A 15041-nucleotide genomic window follows, 5' to 3' on the forward strand; every position below is an offset into this window, starting at 1 on the left:
TAACCTTAGCACAACCCTTACCCTAACATAAGCCTATCCCTAGCACAACCCTAACCCTAGCACAACCCTAACCCTAGCACAACCCTAACCCTAGCACAACCCTGACCCTAGCACAACCCTAACCTTAGCACAACCCTAACCCTAGAGTTTATTTTTTACACCGTTCCTCGTGCGGTATAAGTGATTAGACTACTTTATTCTTCGGGTCGGTGCAATTACAGCGATTCCAGATTCATATCGAGTTTTTATGTTTGGCAGCTGTCACACACTAAAAGATGCTTTTTTTTTGCAAAGACTAGTTTTTGCAATCATTTTTACATTTTCGGGCAAATTACATTTTTTGGTCTCTTTCTATTCTGATTTTTGGGATGCAGAATAAACAAAAACCAGCAATTCAGATTTTTTTATTTTGTTTATGCCGTTTCGCATGTGGTAAAATTGATACGGTAGCTTTATTCTTCAGGTCAGTATGTTTACAGCGATACTACATTTATATCTTTTTTATGTTTTGGCGCTTTTACACAATAAAAACTATTTTATAGAAAAAATATTTTTTTGCATCGCTTTATTCTGAGAGCTATAATTTTTTTATTTTGTTGCTGATGGAGCAGTATAGCAGTTTGTTTTTTGCAGGACAGGATGACGTTTTCAACTGTACCATTTTTATTTACATTCGTCTTTTTGATCGCGTTTTATTCCATTTTTTGTTTGGCGGTATGATGATAAAGCATCGTTTTTTGCTTAGTTTTTTATTTATTTTTTTTACTGTGTTCACCAAAGGGGTTAATTAGTGGGCAGTTTTATAGGTGAGGTCGTTCTGAACGCGTCAGTACCAAATATGTGTACTTTTAATTTTTTTTTGTTTTTTTTTTCATAATAATATTTATGGGTACAGTATATTTTTATTTTTTTTGGATTATTTTTTCATTTTTTTAACATATTTTCAATTTTTTTTTTCACTTTCTTACAATGTTTTTTACTTTTACACTTTGTCTCACTATGGGACTTTCATTTTTTGCAGGCTGATCGCTTGTATAGCATAGGGATGCAGCAGCATCCCCTATGCTATGCAGGCTGTCTGCCCTGCAGACACAAGTTAGATAGATCGTGCACTGAGCATGATCTATCTAACTTGCTGATTTTTTTGACGCAGATGTTGTCATGACGACATGGGGTCACCATGGCAAGGATCGGGACCTCGCACACACAGCGCGGGGTCCCGATCCAAGGTAAGAGGGGCGCTCTTAACGCTGCCTGCCCCGGAAATGCTGCGATCGACTTCGATCTCACCATATTTGTGCATACTAAGCAGTTACTAGACACACAGTTTGATATCTAGGAATTCAATTCTTGTCCTATGCCATTTGCAAGTGAATCAACAAGGCGGCGGACAAGGGGGCAATGTCGTGATCTGACCTATGGACAAATATGAGAGGCATTTAGCCAGTTAAGAAATTGAGATACATATCATGTACTTCCCCATAATCCCATTTTATCTTTCTCTACTAAAATTGAAAACATTTTGTATGGTGCTTTTTATACAGGTGTCATTCCCAAAAAAATCCTTGATGGCCTTTTGATAAAATTTCCTAAGATTCTATCCTCCCTCACTATGGGTAAGCAACACTATTTCTAACTTATATACTTTGTTTCACCCATTGATCATGGCCACCTGGCTTCTCTAATAATATGTGGCTAATTGAGACTTATTCAATAGGTGTATCTTATACTGAGTTTTCCATTATATATTAGATCTTCTGATACCCACCACCTCTTTTTCCTCCTTATTAGACTCATATGTATTCAATGGTAATTATCTTTTAATGTGATTTTTTTGCAATAAACTATCTTTTAAAATTTTATTGGTGGTTTATTGCTACTCTGCTACTTCCGTTTTGTTGTTAACTATGTTTGGAGTACTTCACCATCTGATTATAGTCCGTCTCTGTCATTTATTTACTTATGGGGGAACGTTATATTCTTGTCTCATACCCAGAAATTGAATATGTGCTTTATGAATGTTTCAATTCAGTCACACAGAGTGACTGCAGACTTATCAATTTGGACTGGACAACCTCTTTAAGCCTGTTTCTTATAAATAAGTGGTAGCTTTAAGGTTTGTATTCCAATCATGTGTATCATCCCACGTTTCAGTGATGTCTGTGACATCATATCTCTCTTCCTGTGTTAACAGCTCCAGTTCCCCTTGTTTGTTTCCCATTCAGCAAGGCAGTAATCGACGTTCACAGGTGAATATCACTATCTTTACACAAGAAGTAAAGCTGCAACTGAACAAACTGAATAGTGACAAAGCCCTCAGGCCAAATGGTGTTCATCCAAAGGTATTGAGGGAGTTGAGCTCAGTAATTAACAGACCACTGTGTCTTATCTTCTAAGCCTCTCTTGTAACAGGGTCAGTGCCACAAGATTGGAGAATATTGTGATACTGATATTCAAGACAGGTAAGAAGGTTGCTCAATGTAACTACCGTCCGATATGTTTGACATCAGTGGTGTGCTAGATGTTTGAAGTTATTATTAGAGATGACCTTTAAAATATATAGAAGAGTACCATATAATAACTGACAAACAGCATGGTTTTATGAAAGACAAGATAATTTAATATTCTACCACACATCAGCTTTGTACTGAAGCAGGTACTAGGGTACACTATACAGTGGGTACGGAAAGTATTCAGACCCCTTTAAATTTTTCACTCTTTGTTTCATTGCAACCATTTGGTAAATTCTAAAAAGTTCATTTTTTTCTCATTAAAGTACACTCTGCACCCCATCTTGACTGAAAAATACCAGAAATGTAGAAATTTTTAAAAACTTATTAAAAAATAAAAACTGAAATATCACATAGTCATAAGTATTCAGACCCTTTGCTCAGTATTAAGTAGAAGCACCCCTTTGAGCTAGTACAACCATGAGTCTTCTTGGGAATGATGCAACAAGTTTTTCACACCTGGATTTGGGGATCCTTTGCCATACTTCCTTGCAGATCGTCTCCAGTTCCATCAGGTTGGATGGTGAATGTTGGTGGACAGCTATTTTCAGGTCTCTCCAGAGATGCGGTTTAGGTCAGAGCTTTGGCTGGGCCAGTCAAGAATAGTCAAAGAGTTGTTCTGAAGCCACTCCTTTGTTATTTTAGCTGTGTGCTTAGGGTCATTGTCTTGTTGAAAGGTGAACCTTCGGCCAAGTCTGAGGTCCAGAGCACTCTGGAAGAGGTTTTCATCCAGGATATCTCTGTACTTGGCCGCATTCACGTTTCCTTCAATTGCATCAAGTCGTCCTGTTCCGGCAGCTGAAAAACACCCCCATAGCATGATGCTGCCACCACCGTGTTTCACTGTTGGGATTGTATTGGGCAGGTGATGAGCAGTGCCTAGTTTTCTCCACACATACCGCTTAGAATTATCACCAAAAAGTTCTACCTTTGTCTCATCAGACCAGAAAATCTTATTTCTCATAGTCTGGGAGTCCTTCATGTGTTTTTGAGCAAACTCTATGTGGGCTTTCATATGTCTTACTCTCAGGAGAGGCTTCCATCGGCCACTCTGCCATAAAGGCCTGACTGGTGGAGAGCTGCAGTGATTGTTGACTTTGTGGAACTTTGTCCCATCTCCCTACTGCATGTTACGCTCGCGCCTGGACTGACTGGCGTGAGCGTGAATAGTAATCCCACTGTACCATGAACCAAGGAGTGCCTGGAGGGGCGTAACTAAGTATCAACCCAATCCGACCAAGGTCGCACGGAGTCTTAGTCGACTCCGTGAACCAAGGAGGAACCGAGCAGAGGGACCAGGTGCTACTCCAGGTCAGACCCCGGACACAGTTGTTGACCCACACAGGGGAATGCAGGAACAGGCAGGTTAGACTGGCATACAGGCAGGTGGGTATTGGCAGGCACGGCTGGTATGCAGACTGGTGGGTACTGGCAAGTACGGCTGGTATGCAGACAGGAAGGTACTGGCAAGTACGGCTGGTATGCAGACAGGTGGGCACTGGCAAGCACGGCTGGTATGCAGACAGGTGGGCACTGGCAAGCACGGCTGGTATGCAGACAGGGAGGTACTAGCAGGTTGGAGCGCAGGCTGGATAGGGTCCAGTACAGACTGGGAGACAGGTACAGAGCCGCAGATGGGGTAGTCAAGCAGAGTAAAGCGAAATCCCCGGAGCGCAGGACAAGGCAGAGCAGAGAGGAACTGCTGGTGCGGTGAGCAAGCAGAGCGGAGCGAAAACCGCAGGTGCAGTAGGCAAGGCAGAGCAGAGCGGAACCGCCGGAGCGGTGGACAAGGCAGATCAGAGAGGAACCGCCGGAGCGGTGGACAAGGCAGAGCAGATCGAAACCGCAGGTGCGATGGACAAGGCAGAGCGGAGTGAAATTGCAGGTGCGGTGGACAAGGCAGAGCAGAGCGGAACCACCGGAGCGGTGGGCAAGGCAGAGCAGAGAGAAGCCACCGGAGCGGTGGGTAAGGCAGAGCAGAGAGAAGCCGCCAGAGCGGTGGGCAAGTCAGAGCAGAGAGAAACTGCTGGCACGGTGAGCAAGTCAGAGCAGAGAGAAGCCGCCGGAGCGGTGGGTAGGGCAGAGCAGAGGGAAGCCGCCGGAGCGGTGGGCAAGTCAGAGCAGAGAGAAACTGCTGGCGCGGTGAGCAAGTCAGAGCAGAGAGAAGCCACTGGAGCAGTGGGTAAGGCAGAGCAGAGGGAAGCCGCCGGAGTGGTGGGTAAGGCAGAGCAGAGGGAAGCCGCCGGAGCGGTGGGCAAGTCAGAGCAGAGAGAAACCGCTGGCGCGGTGAGCAAGCAGAGCCGAACAGGGCTGAAGGTGCAGGCAGTGAGGACAGGGCTCTGTTCACATGGAACAGAGTGGAAAATACAGGAAAATGGCTAGAACACAGGAGAAAGATACGGTGGAAGGGAAAAGGGACAAGCAGAACCAGATACACACAAGGTACTTACTATGAAGTAGCGAGTGGACACAAAACTCACAAACAGAAGTACAGAGACAATTAGATGCAGGTTCAGACACTGCAGGAAAAGGGAAGGTATGGACATAGAGACAAACAGGTAACAGGTTAGGAGACAGTTCAGACAGGAACTGACACTACAACGAGATACAGGAACGAGCCTGGGTATACAGCCCCCAGAATGGCGGAAACAGACAAGAAGTCACAGATAACAGGTCTGGGTATGCAGCCCCCAGAGATGGCGGTAACAGACAAGAAGTCACAGATAACAGGTCTGAGTATGGCGCCCCCAGAGATGGCGGAAACAGACAAGAAGCAGAACTGGACCTGGCAACTTCAGAGTCAAGGAGCACACTGAATGTTAGTGTTGCTCAGGCACCTCCTTCTGGGTGGAGGGGGTTTAAATATCCAGTGACTCACAGCAATAGGCTGGAGACGCATTAGGGGTGTGCCCACAGCAGCTATAAGAATCAGGAAGTAACCGGGCCGCCGCCCTAAGCAGTCAGTCAAGAGACATGCACACAGCATGAACTGGAGCAGGGTTTGCAGGCTGGACTGACAGGTAAGATTGCGGTCTTGCATAGTGGGAGGTGGTGCACTATGCAAGCATGTCGCCAGGGATGTTACACTGCATCTATGGAGCTCAGCCACAGTGATCTTGGGGTTCTTCTTTACCTCTCTCACTAAGACTCTTCTCCCACGATTGCTCAGTTTGGTTGCACGGCCAGGTCTAGGAAGACTTCTGGTGGCCCCAAACGTCTTGCATTTAAGGATTATGGAGGCCACTGTTCTCTTAGGAACCTTGAGTAATGCAGAAATTCTTTTCTAACCTTGGCCAGATCTGTGCCTTGCCACAATTCTGTCTCTGAGCTCCTTGGGTAGTTCCTTTGAGCTCATGATTCTCATTTGGTCTGACATGCGCTGTGAGGTCTTATATAGACAGGTGTGTGCCTCTCCAAATCAAGTCCTATCAGTTTAATTAAACACAGCTAGACTCCAATGAAGGAGTAGAATCATCTCAAGGAGGATCACAAGGAAATGGACAGCATTTGACTTAAATATGAGTGTCTGAGCAACGGGTCTGAATACTTATGACCATGTGATATTTCAGTTTTTATTTTTTAATGAATTTGCAAAAATGTCTACATTTCTGTTTTTTTCAGTTAAGATGGGGAGCAGAGTGTACTTTAATGAGAAAAAAAATTAACTTTTCAGAATTTACCAAATGGTTGCAATGAGACAAAGAGTGAAAAATTTAAAGGGGTCTGAATACTTTCCATACCCACTGTATGCACATGGATATAAAACAACAGGTTAAGGGAGAAGAAACATAATTATTATAACTGTTAAATTATCTCAATGGACTTAAGTCAGAAGTAGGGTACCACAAGGATCGGTGTTAGGTCCAATTCTTTTTAATCTCTTTAATGAATTTGTGGATGGGATTGAAAGTCAAGTGTCAGTCTTTGCTGATGACACAAAACTTTGTAGGACAATGAAAACTCAGCTTGATTTTATAATATTACAGAAATACTTAGTGTGGCCACTTGGTCAAACACACAGCAAATAAATTTAATGTTGATAAGTGTAAAGTAATGCCTCTAGGCAGGTGTAATCGTATTGTAACATGTTCAATAAATGGAAATATACTATGGATTACAGAACAGGAGAAGGAACACGTGTATTCTGCTCACAAGTAATCTAAACAGTAGTGCTCAATGTCAGCAAAAGTAAATAATATTTTTAGGGAAGATAAACAGACAGATAAAAATCCATGATCAATCAGTTCTGATGAAGGTCCAAGTGTAGGACCGAAACGTTAAACTATAAAGAATGTCTAAATAAACAAGCTTTTCATTCACTGAAACCTTTCTGAGTCCCAAGTTTTATCTACATTATCTGCAGGAAAGCTAGAGAGGGTTTCAAGGTTGTTTAACTAGATTATTAAACACAATGAATGGTCTCTCTTATTATAAGAGGTTAACAAAATTTGGTTGGTCACCTTAGAAAAAAAGCTGGTTTATAACTGTTAACCCTTGTAGTTGTTACACTGTTTGAAAATATTTACTTAGGTTGTGCCCTCCTGTGTAGAGAATCTTGAGAACCAAACATAGTAAATTTGTCATCAAATCAGTTGTGAAATGAACCCTTTTCATGGAGACCCTCATTACTGTGGTTACTGTGTAGTCATATTTTACACATCTATCTTCTAATTGTTGTTTTCAGCAGAATAAATTTTGGTTTCATAGTTGTTAAAATTGAAAAAGACACAGGTCTATCAAATTTATCCTATAATACTAACATGTTAATTCCAAAAGATTGCAAAAACCCCCTAAAGCAGATGTTTGCTCTTTTTTGTTGGTAAAAAAAATTCCTTCGCTACTGATGGCAATCAAACTAGTTACCTCGATCAATGTTACATCTCATAAATCTCATACCCATAACGTGCAGCATATTTTTGTAGAAAGGCATCCAGGTCCTCCTTGAATTTGTTCAATGAAATGATCATCATAACAACTTGTGGCAGAAAGTCCCAAAGTATCACTGCTCGTACAGTGAAGATTCACCAATTATGATGTTGATAAAACCTTCTTTAAGTTGAGGATGCCTCCTTCTCATCAAGAAGGGTCAATATGTAAAGAGATTATTAGAAAGATCTCTGTACGTCCATACATATATTTGAATATTGAACGAGCCAGCATTTTTCCAAACCAAATAACCAAAAGTTTGATAACCTGTCTTAGTACTACAGTTCACCCACTGCCCTAAAAATGTCTGGTGCTCTCCTTTATAACAGTTGCAGTTCAGCTATATCCTCGTTATACAGTGGAGATTAAAAGTGTACACAGTATTTTAAGTGTAGTCTGAAAAGTGACTTGTAAAGAAGCAAAACTATGTTCTTGTTATAAGCATTGATGCCTCTTTCAATGCGTCCCATGGTTTTATTTGCCTTCACAGCATCTAGTCAGGGCATCTAGTCAGAGCATCTAGTAGAGTTGAGGGTACTATCTACAAATACCTCTAAATCTTTTTTTAGGGGCAGTTTTAATCACGATTTTACTATTAAGTGCATAATTCTACATTCTGTTTCCTCTGCCAAAAGCTTAAATTGCCATCTATTAGCCCATGTCTCCAGCTTCCGTAAATCCATATTTAATATAAAGGTCTCAGAGGACTCTTGTTAAGGGTCCGGGAGGTGGAACCTCTGAGCTGCAATACAAGGGGGAAGTCCTTGTAAGGAAGCGGGTGACTCCCAGGGAGGGCAAGCAGGTAGTCACAGCAAGTGACGGGGACAGTCTCTGGGTAAGCGGGCAGGTGGTCACGGCAGGTGACTGGGACAGTCTCTGGGTAGACAGGCAGGTGGTCACGGCAAGTGACGGGGGCAGTCTCTGGGTAGACAGGCAGGTGGTCATGGCAAGTGACGGGGGCAGTCTCTGGGTAGATATGCAGGTGGTCACGGCAAGTGACCGGGACAGTCTCTGGGTAGACGGGCAGGTGGTCACGGCAAGTGACCGGGACAGTCTCTGGGTAGACGGGCAGGTGGTCACGGCAAGTGACCGGGACAGTCTCTGGGTAGACAGGCGAGGCGGATACCTGACAGGTAACTGGCGGGAGCTCCCAGGTGAGCGGGCTGACGGAGAAAGCAGGTAACAGGCAGGTAACTGGTGGCCGCTCCAGGTGAGCGGGCTGACAGACGAGGCAGGAGACAGGCAGGTAACTGGTGGACGCTCCAGGTGAGCGGGCTGACAGACGAGGCAGGAGACAGGCAGGTAACTGGTGGACGCTCCCAGGTGAGCAGTCTGGCAGACGAGGCAGGAAACAGGCAGTAACTGGTGGACGAGGCAAGTAACAGGCTGGCAGGCAGGACGAGAAGTCAGGCTAGCAGCGGAACCTGAGGGCTGAAGCACAAGTGAGACACAGTGCAAACAACATTGCTCGGGCACCTCCATTTTGGAGGAGGTGCCTTATATATGGGAGGTCCAACGGCAATTGGCCGGGGACTCCTAAGGACGGCGCGCGCGGTCCCTTTAAGAGAGGGGGAGAGCGCGCGCCCTAAGCACACTGCCGGGGAAGGAGCGCGTGCCGGAAGCAGCGGGGAGAGAAGCGCTGGAGGACACCGCGCCAGCAGCGGGGAGGTGAGAGGGACGGCGTCTCTGCCTAGCAAGGGGCAGAGACGCCGATGCTACAACTCTCCTCTGTGTTGATTGCCTTACAGAGCTTTGTATAATCTGCAATATTGAAATCATGCTCTATATACCTGCAACAAAGTTATTAATAAACATATAAAATAGAAGAGGGTTCAATACTGAACAGTCTGGCACTTCACTGTTAACTGTACCCAATCAGAGTATGTTCCATTAATAACTACCATGTTTCCTATCAAAGTTACAAAAAATCCATTACTGTACTCCATCCAGTCTGGAATCTACATCCTCATAGAAGCTTATCAAATCAGTTTGACAGGACCATTCCTTGATAAACCTATGTTGATGCTGGATTATGAGGTTTATTCATTGAGATATTCCAGAATGGAATCTCTTAGAAAACCTTTAAATCAGATGTTAATCCAACTAAGCATCACCTTTGAGATATAGAAGTGATCAGTCAGCAATTCTTCAGTAATTGTGTGGTTCTTTCAGGTCAACATGAATCAGAATGTCTAACAATTGTTTTCATCATCACGTTAAATTCATGGCACAAAGAATTCTAAACCTTTCTGAAGACAAGAGGAGGTTCCTATATAATACAAGAAAGGGAAGCCTAAAATATAGTAATGGGCCCCAAAAAAGCAATTTTCTTGCCGGTGTTGAGGGGCATAGTGGAGTGAACCACTCCTGATTCATGAATCTGAATCATCTGATGAGTGGCATGGGCCTCCATGCGGACTGGAGTAAGATTTCTGGCATAAGGAATGTCACAGCTCATCTTGAATTAAATGGCTGTTGCGTCACTCTCTCGCCGGCCCCCCATCATACCCCAGCTCTGCCCATTTAGGTAGAGCTGGAAAAAACTGGGGTGAAAATGCCAATAGTCTCAAAGTTTTGGTGCAGCTCTGAGTTGGGCAAAAATTTGGCAACTTTTCAAGAACTTTAACCAATTTTTGGGCGTAAAAGTTTTGATTAATCCAAGCCATTGAGTATATATGTTACAAAATATAATAATTAGCAGGTATATTAAATTCTAAAAAACAAGATAATCAGAGCAACACGACTATTTAATAACATGCATTTATGTGTATTCATATTTACCAATGTTTCAAATACCAGTTACTTAGAACATTTTTAATTCAACATGAGCTAGATCTAATGAAATGAAGAAAAATCCCTCTTAATTTTTTATGAAAATCAGTAACAGTAATACCTATATACTGGGATCCTCAACTAAAAAAAGAAAATACTGTTTGTTTCCAAGTAGATTGTTACTATGTCTCTAAGGTACAGTACAGTGCTAATATTTATAATATAGATTTCCTAAAAAACTCAGCTATGTTTTGACTTGGTTTGACATCCAGATGCGCCTTTTGATTTATGATGTGTTGCACCAAAGAAATACCTGGGAAATGACCTTGAAATGATTTTCTTGGCATGTACACTGCAGATGCAGGTCATTGATAGTCTTTGTTATGGAGACACTTTTGCTTACGGACTTCTGAATCAGCAAATGTTTGGTGTCACATTTCTCCATCTAACCTACCTTAGTAGTGATAGGTTTATAGCTTTTTAACTGTCTTTCTGTCACGTGATGTCTTCTCACATTTAACCGTCTCCTTAGGGAAAACGTAGCGTAAAACAATAATGTTTAGCTACATGCATGATAGGCTAAAAAACCAAGCAATGTGAACTGAGGTCTAAGATGGTAGACATGCAAGAAATAGGAGCATGTTCACACTAGCAAAAAGAAGCAAAACCTACAAAAGACAAAAATATATCTCATACCCTACCATCATTATATATAAATGTAAAGCAAAGTTGCATAATAAATATAGGGTACTTAGTGAACTATTTTTGATCAAAAAAAGTATACAAGCCGTCCCACCAGCGGCAAGGTGACCCTAAATTGGGACGGTACCTATACTGCCTATATTAAAAACCTTACTGTATATCAAAGTTGAAGTAATGCATATAAAAGGGTAGACAAATAGGACCGGGTCCCAAATCCAGACCACCTAGGCCCGTGGTAAGCTACATATATACTAATCAGCTCAACAAAGGGGATGCCACACCCTTAAATTGCACAGAATGCAAACAAGACAAAAAACCAAGCAATGTGAACTGAGGTCTAAGATGGTAGACATGCAAGAAATAGGAGCATGTTCACACTAGCAAAAAGAAGCAAAACCTACAAAAGACAAAAATATATCTCATACCCTACCATCATTATATATAAATGTAAAGCAAAGTTGCATAATAAATATAGGGTACTTAGTGAACTATTTTTGATCAAAAAAAGTATACAAGCCGTCCCACCAGCGGCAAGGTGACCCTAAATTGGGACGGTACCTATACTGCCTATATTAAAAACCTTACTGTATATCAAAGTTGAAGTAATGCATATAAAAGGGTAGACAAATAGGACCGGGTCCCAACTCCAGACCACCTAGGCCCGTGGTAAGCTACATATATACTAATCAGCTCAACAAAGGGGATGCCACACCCTTAAATTGCACAGAATGCAAACAAGACAAAAAACCAAGCAATGTGAACTGAGGTCTAAGATGGTAGACATGCAAGAAATAGGAGCATGTTCACACTAGCAAAAAGAAGCAAAACCTACAAAAGACAAAAATATATCTCATACCCTACCATCATTATATATAAATGTAAAGCAAAGTTGCATAATAAATATAGGGTACTTAGTGAACTATTTTTGATCAAAAAAAGTATACAAGCCGTCCCACCAGCGGCAAGGTGACCCTAAATTGGGACGGTACCTATACTGCCTATATTAAAAACCTTACTGTATATCAAAGTTGAAGTAATGCATATAAAAGGGTAGACAAATAGGACCGGGTCCCAAATCCAGACCACCTAGGCCCGTGGTAAGCTACATATATACTAATCAGCTCAACAAAGGGGATGCCACACCCTTAAATTGCACAGAATGCAAACAAGACAAAAAACCAAGCAATGTGAACTGAGGTCTAAGATGGTAGACATGCAAGAAATAGGAGCATGTTCACACTAGCAAAAAGAAGCAAAACCTACAAAAGACAAAAATATATCTCATACCCTACCATCATTATATATAAATGTAAAGCAAAGTTGCATAATAAATATAGGGTACTTAGTGAACTATTTTTGATCAAAAAAAGTATACAAGCCGTCCCACCAGCGGCAAGGTGACCCTAAATTGGGACGGTACCTATACTGCCTATATTAAAAACCTTACTGTATATCAAAGTTGAAGTAATGCATATAAAAGGGTAGACAAATAGGACCGGGTCCCAACTCCAGACCACCTAGGCCCGTGGTAAGCTACATATATACTAATCAGCTCAACAAAGGGGATGCCACACCCTTAAATTGCACAGAATGCAAACAAGACAAAAAACCAAGCAATGTGAACTGAGGTCTAAGATGGTAGACATGCAAGAAATAGGAGCATGTTCACACTAGCAAAAAGAAGCAAAACCTACAAAAGACAAAAATATATCTCATACCCTACCATCATTATATATAAATGTAAAGCAAAGTTGCATAATAAATATAGGGTACTTAGTGAACTATTTTTGATCAAAAAAAGTATACAAGCCGTCCCACCAGCGGCAAGGTGACCCTAAATTGGGACGGTACCTATACTGCCTATATTAAAAACCTTACTGTATATCAAAGTTGAAGTAATGCATATAAAAGGGTAGACAAATAGGACCGGGTCCCAAATCCAGACCACCTAGGCCCGTGGTAAGCTACATATATACTAATCAGCTCAACAAAGGGGATGCCACACCCTTAAATTGCACAGAATGCAAACAAGACAAAAAACCAAGCAATGTGAACTGAGGTCTAAGATGGTAGACATGCAAGAAATAGGAGCATGTTCACACTAGCAAAAAGAAGCAAAACCTACAAAAGACAAAAATATATCTCATACCCTACCATCATTATATATAAATGTAAAGCAAAGTTGCATAATAAATATAGGGTACTTAGTGAACTATTTTTGATCAAAAAAAGTATACAAGCCGTCCCACCAGCGGCAAGGTGACCCTAAATTGGGACGGTACCTATACTGCCTATATTAAAAACCTTACTGTATATCAAAGTTGAAGTAATGCATATAAAAGGGTAGACAAATAGGACCGGGTCCCAACTCCAGACCACCTAGGCCCGTGGTAAGCTACATATATACTAATCAGCTCAACAAAGGGGATGCCACACCCTTAAATTGCACAGAATGCAAACAAGACAAAAAACCAAGCAATGTGAACTGAGGTCTAAGATGGTAGACATGCAAGAAATAGGAGCATGTTCACACTAGCAAAAAGAAGCAAAACCTACAAAAGACAAAAATATATCTCATACCCTACCATCATTATATATAAATGTAAAGCAAAGTTGCATAATAAATATAGGGTACTTAGTGAACTATTTTTGATCAAAAAAAGTATACAAGCCGTCCCACCAGCGGCAAGGTGACCCTAAATTGGGACGGTACCTATACTGCCTATATTAAAAACCTTACTGTATATCAAAGTTGAAGTAATGCATATAAAAGGGTAGACAAATAGGACCGGGTCCCAACTCCAGACCACCTAGGCCCGTGGTAAGCTACATATATACTAATCAGCTCAACAAAGGGGATGCCACACCCTTAAATTGCACAGAATGCAAACAAGACAAAAAACCAAGCAATGTGAACTGAGGTCTAAGATGGTAGACATGCAAGAAATAGGAGCATGTTCACACTAGCAAAAAGAAGCAAAACCTACAAAAGACAAAAATATATCTCATACCCTACCATCATTATATATAAATGTAAAGCAAAGTTGCATAATAAATATAGGGTACTTAGTGAACTATTTTTGATCAAAAAAAGTATACAAGCCGTCCCACCAGCGGCAAGGTGACCCTAAATTGGGATGGTACCTATACTGCCTATATTAAAAACCTTACTGTATATCAAAGTTGAAGTAATGCATATAAAAGGGTAGACAAATAGGACCGGGTCCCAAATCCAGACCACCTAGGCCCGTGGTAAGCTACATATATACTAATCAGCTCAACAAAGGGGATGCCACACCCTTAAATTGCACAGAATGCAAACAAGACAAAAAACCAAGCAATGTGAACTGAGGTCTAAGATGGTAGACATGCAAGAAATAGGAGCATGTTCACACTAGCAAAAAGAAGCAAAACCTACAAAAGACAAAAATATATCTCATACCCTACCATCATTATATATAAATGTAAAGCAAAGTTGCATAATAAATATAGGGTACTTAGTGAACTATTTTTGATCAAAAAAAGTATACAAGCCGTCCCACCAGCGGCAAGGTGACCCTAAATTGGGACGGTACCTATACTGCCTATATTAAAAACCTTACTGTATATCAAAGTTGAAGTAATGCATATAAAAGGGTAGACAAATAGGACCGGGTCCCAACTCCAGACCACCTAGGCCCGTGGTAAGCTACATATATACTAATCAGCTCAACAAAGGGGATGCCACACCCTTAAATTGCACAGAATGCAAACAAGACAAAAAACCAAGCAATGTGAACTGAGGTCTAAGATGGTAGACATGCAAGAAATAGGAGCATGTTCACACTAGCAAAAAGAAGCAAAACCTACAAAAGACAAAAATATATCTCATACCCTACCATCATTATATATAAATGTAAAGCAAAGTTGCATAATAAATATAGGGTACTTAGTGAACTATTTTTGATCAAAAAAAGTATACAAGCCGTCCCACCAGCGGCAAGGTGACCCTAAATTGGGACGGTACCTATACTGCCTATATTAAAAACCTTACTGTATATCAAAGTTGTAGTAATGCATATAAAAGGGTAGACAAATAGGACCGGGTCCCAACTCCAGACCACCTAGGCCCGTGGTAAGCTACATATATAT

This window comes from Phyllobates terribilis, unplaced genomic scaffold, assembly GCF_046119375.1.
Source record: "Phyllobates terribilis strain yellow unplaced genomic scaffold, ASM4611937v1 Scaffold_4__5_contigs__length_816908805, whole genome shotgun sequence".
Taxonomy (NCBI): Eukaryota; Metazoa; Chordata; class Amphibia; order Anura; family Dendrobatidae; genus Phyllobates; species Phyllobates terribilis.